Raw genomic sequence first — 7,271 nt, forward strand, 5'->3', positions numbered from 1 at the left:
ACTTGACTTGGATCCAAGTCAACTGATTCAAATACCCAAGTCCAATGATTGGGTCTCACCCAAATATTTGGACCCAAGTCAATATGGACTTGGGTTAGTTTAGCCCAATTAACTAGTTATTTCTTTCTCGGCCCAAATGGCTCGATCCAATTATAACCTAGACCCAGGTTAAAGCCCACAATACAGGAGGTGCAATTGAGCTCGACTCATATTAATCTAATCGGCCCACAGTCATATAAGCCTAATACTCCAAAACTCATTTGGGCCTGACCCATTCGGGTCTGAGACAATTCAGCCCAAATCTAAACTAACCTATTCTAAGCCCATAATCCCCAAATCAAATCCCAATCAATCTTAACCTATTCTAACCTGAACTCCCACCTAACTTGGGTTAATCCTAGGTGAATTAACCCTATTTGGCTCCTAGGAAAGTGCAGGAAGATAACCAAAAAATTCACAAAGAAAAAAAAAGGTCAGAATGCTTATCTTTATAGGTATTTCTACTCCTATTTTGAATTGAAACATGCAAAGAAAAATCAAAGAAAGGAGTTAGAAAGATTAAAAGAAACGAAAAGCAAAAGAAAGAGTGATAAGAGAAGTCGAGAGTAGAGAAAGAGAGAAAAAGAAAGGAAGAGAGAAGATTCTGTGAGAGAGAGAGAGAGAGAGAGAGAGAGAGGGAAAAGAGTGTAGAAAAGAGAAATGGGAGAAATAGTAGGTAGAGAAAGAGAGAGAATTGGAGAGTAGAGAAGAAAAAGAGAAAGAAAGGAAGAGAGAAAGAGAGGTCTGTGTGTGTGTGTGTGTGAGAGAGAGAGAGAGAGGTGTCTGTGAGAGAAAATGAAGAAAAAGCAGAGGAAGAGAGTTCTGAGAGAGAGAGAACAAAGAAGAGAAAGAGAGAAGGAAGAGAGAAGAATAATAAGAGAGGACGAAAAAAAAGAGAAGGAAAAAAAAAGATTTTATATTAAGGGGTTTAAAAAAAAGAAATAATATAAAATGGTGGGACATGTGTCACCATACAGACAGTGACATGTGGTGTGTTCAGGACTGCATATTCAGGGAGTGACTTGGTCCAATCTTGACCGTCAAATTTGTATTTTCTTTGAACGGTCGGATTGTTGCCACATCAGAAAATTCGTGTCAAACTCCCTAGGTGAGTTGCGTTTTGCCACGTGATGGGTGACATCATGCTAACGTTACCCAGCTGCAGAAAATTCAAAAAAAAAAAAAAAAAGAAGAGAGAAATAAAAGCAATACCACGCCACTTTTGGTTGACACGTGGTCACTCATCCCAATCAGGTCAAACTCGGTTTGGGTCGGTTGAATCGGTCTAAATTTTTTTGAAACGCAAGCTCATTTATTTAAATTTAAAATTAATTTTAATTTTTAAATATAAGGAAAATTAGTAAAATGTCAAAAAAAAATTAGAAAAAATATTTTAAAAAATAAATAAATAAATAAATAAATAAATATTATTTAAGTTATTTCAACTTGGATAATAAAAAAAAAAAAGGAAAATAAAAACACCAAAAATGAAGACAAGTCTTTAAAAATTCCAAAAAATTGCAAAAGAAAAATGTTAGAAAGTTTTTAGAAAATTCTAAAAATTTTTGGAAAAATCTGGGAATGTTTTAAAGACTTTTTCATCAAATATGAAGAATTTATATATATATATATATATATATATATATATTTGTATGTGATTCCCAATGATTAAGCAAAGGGTAAAGAGGTATTTCAAATCTCACCTATATTAGTTTTAAGGAGGATTTATCTAATAAGGTCTCCTTCTTCGGAGGTCTTATAAGAAATTCCCAAATCACATTTTATTTTAACATTTTAATATTTTTTTGATTTTTTAAAAGAGTTAATTAAAGACCATTAGATTCAATTAGGGATAATTCATGATTAATTAGGTACGATTCTTAGAATGAGTGCGTTAACTAAATTCTTGATTCTAGCTTTGGTAAATGTAGACTGCAACTATTGGTTCTTTGGTTGAAAGATTAGTTTAGAAACCAATCAACAAGTAGTAATTTGGTGAGCTAACTGCACCTAAGTAAATAACAGACTATCTGGTATTCCCTCTGGAAAATTAAGATGCTCTCCTTGTTGATTATGATACTTCTCTTGTCTCGAGCCATGTCCACATCCTAAGACAACTACCGAGAGAACTCCTAAAGCTTCTCTTGAAATCTCGGGTGACCAAGTACGAGCAGCTTCACTAGACCCCAAAGCCTATCGTTCAACTAATCTAGATGTTACACAAGGTTTCAGATTGTGATTCGGATGACGACATCAAGTAAATTCATTGGAAGATTGAGAATTTGGTGGGTTAACCTTGGAGAATATAGACAATTGGTGACGACTTCATTGAACTTATAATATTATTATTTGCAAAATTATAGATATTTTTTGGGACTTTGCGATGCAAATAAAGCTCTAATCAGAAAGATTGGTTGATTCAAATTCGAAGTTTAGTCCATCAAGTTTAGGGTCTGATTTGAAACTTCGACAATATTAGGAGAATATAGAAATATAATGAAATTTATCTTATAATCCTTGCTTACTATGGAAGTGAAAGAAATGTACAATAAATTAACGAATAAAAATTTTATTTATTTAAAGTAAAATCTTTAATTCAAAATAAGTTGGCTATGGGTTGACTAGGGCGGTCTTGGGATGATGGAAAACATTGCTTGGTTCTCTCCTTGGTAGTGTTGGCTATTGTATCTTTACCATCCCTCTAATGAGATGAAGCAGAGCAGGCTGCTCGTTGAGCCTCGAGCCCATAAGAGACATGCAAGTGAAAAGTAGTGGGTTTACAATTAAGGAAAAGTGTATTTCCTGTTAACTCGGTTCAATTTGAAAACCTTAAAAATAATAAAATTTTTGAGCTTGGAGTGAAATATGTTTGTATTACTGAATTATGTTATATTTACTTCAAAAGAACAGTAATAAATATATTCCACATTTATATGCTGGAAGTACACACGGCTAAAGCGCACTAATACAGAGTTATTCATTTTGCCATTAAGCTCCTTCCAACTAATTTTTAGGTCAATTTACCCCTCTCTGTTGGGGTTTGTTCCATATCGGTTGTGGAAGGGGCTTGATGGTTAGTTATTAAGTGTGAGAGAAAACCTCACTCCATGAGCTAGCTTTTGGGGTTGAGAAAGTCCAAGACCACCCAACACTGATATCAGAGCCCAGGGATGCCGGGCATATGGTGTTGCCAATTTGGTGAGCTCAATTCGTGAGGAGTTTGGAACCCGATGTGTGAGGAGGAGATTGTTTGGGTTTGTCCCACATCGGTTGTGGAAGGGACTTGGTGGTCAGTTATTAAGTGTGAAGAAAAATCTCACTCCATGAGCTAACTTTTGGAATTGAGAAGACTCGAGATCACCCAACACTCTTGACGATAGTGTTCTTACTTTTTAGGGCGTTTCAGTACCATTATGACTAACACTGCTACCTATTTGATAGCACAACTTGAACATGATACAAATTCCCACCAAACCAAGATAATTTATGACCAAAATCTAGACCTCTCTACACTAGAAAGTCCACCGCCCCACCTAGAAATTAGAGCTAGGTTTGCCATCTTATCTTCATAGATACAAGGTTCGTAAGGCAGCCAAAACTATGTAAGGTTAACACTTCTGCATCTTGGACGAGTGAGTTGCTGTCATGACATAAATTTGCCGATGCTGCTTCATATTTTTTAAGACCAGCTTGCTAAATATCAGAAATCTAGTCTTGAATTATTGAAGTTTACTTCCAGAGTTTTATTGGATGAATACAGGATGACGCACAATACCAAAACAACACGAGTAATACAAGAACCACAACCCAAAACCCAAAACCCAAAACCCGTTTCAAAATCCATTAGTCTACATTCGTGTTGTGGTAGTAATTCCAACATCAGTGGCTTCCCTTGAAAATTCAATCTTTCTTTCTTTGGTTTTTCATATACCAATTAGTTTTTCTAAATCCCCAAATAAAATTTGTTAAGAGAAAAGGTCATATAGAACCAAGAAATTTGCGCACCTTGCATATTGTTTCGTGTCGTGTTGGTAAGTATTAAGATGTTGCTAGAAGAAAGAAATAGGGTTTGATTTTTGTAGGCACCCTGTTTTGTTTGTGGCTGATACAACAAATCTTGACAAAATTTTATTCCATAAAAAAGAAAAAGAATAGAGAAAAATTGAAATGCAGGGAAATGAATTTTACATTAGAAATAAAAAAAAAAAAAAAATAGATAGGGAAAAAAAATAAAGTGAGGGGTCCAGATTCTTCAGTTCTTCATGCGCGCATCTGCACATGCACAAAGGAGAAATAGTTAGGAAATTAGAAATAAGAGTTGATTGACATGCTAAATATGATTGAACTTTGATTAATCAATTTGTAAGTTTGTTTTAATTTTGGTTGATCAATCAAATTTAATCCAAATTAATCCCACAAGCTTATAAATATAGGAGTTCTAAAGTCACACAGACATCACAGAGAGAAATCATCCATGCAATTGTGAGAAAATCAGAGAGTCATGATCGAGGGATAGTCAGACATACAGTGAGCAATAGAATTTAGGAATTGGAGACATTATAAAGGAAAAAAAAGAATTCAGAGGAGCTCAGATAGAAGTTGCTTGGAGTTCGAAAGTTAAAATTTGAGGTTTGAGGATTGTAGACAACAGGGGTAACAAAAATTACCAAAAAATCAAAAATTGGACCAAAACTGAATCGAAACATATCTCGGTTTGGTCTTTTGATTTGCTATTTCGATTTCGATTTTGAAAGATAAAAAAATTTTGGTTTCGATTTCGGTTTTGGATTTGATCCAAAATCAAATTGAGAAAATAAAAAATTGAATTAATAAATTATAATTGTATAATTTTATATAATACTAATATTTAGAGTTGTTGTACACTCATTCCTCAATTTATTATTATATAATGTTTTAATTACAAATCAAAATGGCTATTACCCTTAAAAATTGTTGGAAATGTGGTTTATATTTTGAGTGGAACGCATGCACTAAGGGAAAGTATCATGAAACGAAGAACAAACTGAATTTGGGAATTGGAGACATTATGAAGGAAAAAAAAGAATTCAGAGGAGCTCAGACAGAAGTTGGTTGGAGTTCGAAAGTTAAAATTTGAGGTTTGAGGATTGTAGACAATAGGGGTGACAAAAATTACCAAAAAAAAATTGAATATTAGACCAAAACTGAATTGAAACATATCTCGGTTTGGTCTTTTCATTTGCGGTTTCGGTTTCGATTTTGAAAGATAAAAAAATTTTGGTTTTGGTTTTGATTTTGGATTTGATCCAAAATCGAATCAAGAAAATCAAAAATTGAATTAATAAATTATAATTGTATAATTTTATATAATACTAATATTTAGAGTTGTTGTACACTCATTCCTCAATTTATTATTATTTAGTGTTTTAATTACAAATCAAAATGGCTATTACCCTTAAAAATTATTGGAGATGTGGCTCATATTTTGAGTGGTATGCATGCACCAGGGGAAAGCATCATGAAACAAAGAACAAAGAGAGAACGTTGTCGGAGGCAAATCATCAACGATTTGGCCTAACCATCTATAGTTTCAAGACATTCTGCAGGGAATTGTTCTCGGGTTAAAATTGTCGACGATTTGGCTGAAACCGTCGACGATTACGCTCACACACGTCATGGAATTTCGAATCGAAGATCAGTAGATTGTGAGGTTTTGGAGGATTTTCCTCCAAGAGATTGTTATAAAAGTGTTTTAGATATAGTAGAACTCTTCTGTATGCATAGGGTTAGTATTTAATCATATTTTGTAACCCTAGTTTGATAAGCTTGATGTAAGCTTCATTGTGATGGTGAAAAACAACCACTGCTCTCGTGGACGTAGGCAAATTGTCGAACCATGTTAATTCTTGTGTGTTTGATTATTACTTTCGTTTATTCTCATTGTTGAGTGATTGCTTATTCCGTATAATTAATCATTGAGTGATTGCATTGCTTATTCTATGATTGTTTCATGAGTTTGTGTGAAGATTTCCATTGTCGATAACAATAATTGGTATCAAAGCGCTAATTGTTTCCAACAATTGGTATCAGAGCTATTGGTTCACAATGTCTTAGATTTCTTCTGCAATGTTCAATGTTGCTAAGTTTGATGGAATGGGAAATTTCGGGTTTTGGCAAAGAGGGTGAAGGACTTGCTAGTGCAGCAAGGTATGGTGAAGGCTCTATAGGGAAGAAGTCGGAAGGCATGGATGACACGAGTTGGAAGGAGCTGGAAGTGAAAGATGTGTCCATTATTAGGTTGTCTGGCCAATGAGGTGTTGTATCACGTCATGGATGAGGCATTGCCAACAGTGGTTTGGCTAAAACTGGAATGTCGGTACATGTCCAAGTCATTAACATACAAGTTGTATCTTAAACAAAAACTATATTGACTTAAGATGGCAAATGGTTCAGACTTGACTTAGCACATCAATACATTCAATCAAATCATTAGTGATCTAATGCGAGTTGATGTGAAGTTTGAGAAGAAGATAAAGCATTGATGCTGTTGAATTCCCTACCTATGTTGCCTATATACGAGAATCTAGTTACGACTCTAACTTGGAGGAAATAAACCTTGGAGTTGGAGGATATCATGAGTGCATTGTTGGAGTTCCATCAGAGGAAGGAGACTAGCGATGAGGGTTCACAAGGTGAAAGGCTCGTGGCGAAGGGTAATCAGGATTGTGGGAAAGGCAAGTCCTGGAGCAAATTATGTGGCAATAAAACTCAGTTGTAGTTCTGGAGGAGGAAGGATGTTCGTTGTTTTAAGTGCGAAAAAATAGGGCACATAAAATTGGAGTGTTTGGAGTGGGAAAGGGGAAAAGAAAAAGCTCAAGAGGGTGCATCAAATTCTGCTAATGTAGTGGAAGAAGGAGATTGAGGGAGAAGTGATTATGAGATGTGTTCTGTTTCATTAGGTTCAGAATGCCTCATGGATTCTTGGATCCTATACTCGGGATGGTCTTTTCACATGATGCCCAACAAAGCCTGGTTCACCTTTTATAGATTGGTGAGTTCTAGTTCCATTCTGATGGAACATGATTCTGTCTCCAAAGTTGTCAGAATGGAGGATATCAGAATCAAGATGTATGATGGTATGATAAGGATGTTATGTGGTATAAGGCATGTACCTGATCTATGGAAGAATGTGAATCATTGGACACTTTGTATTGTAATAGGTATAGTTACAAGTTTAAATGGGGGACAATGAT

This window comes from Malania oleifera, chromosome 1 (assembly GCF_029873635.1).
Source record: "Malania oleifera isolate guangnan ecotype guangnan chromosome 1, ASM2987363v1, whole genome shotgun sequence".
Lineage (NCBI taxonomy): Eukaryota > Viridiplantae > Streptophyta > Magnoliopsida > Santalales > Ximeniaceae > Malania > Malania oleifera.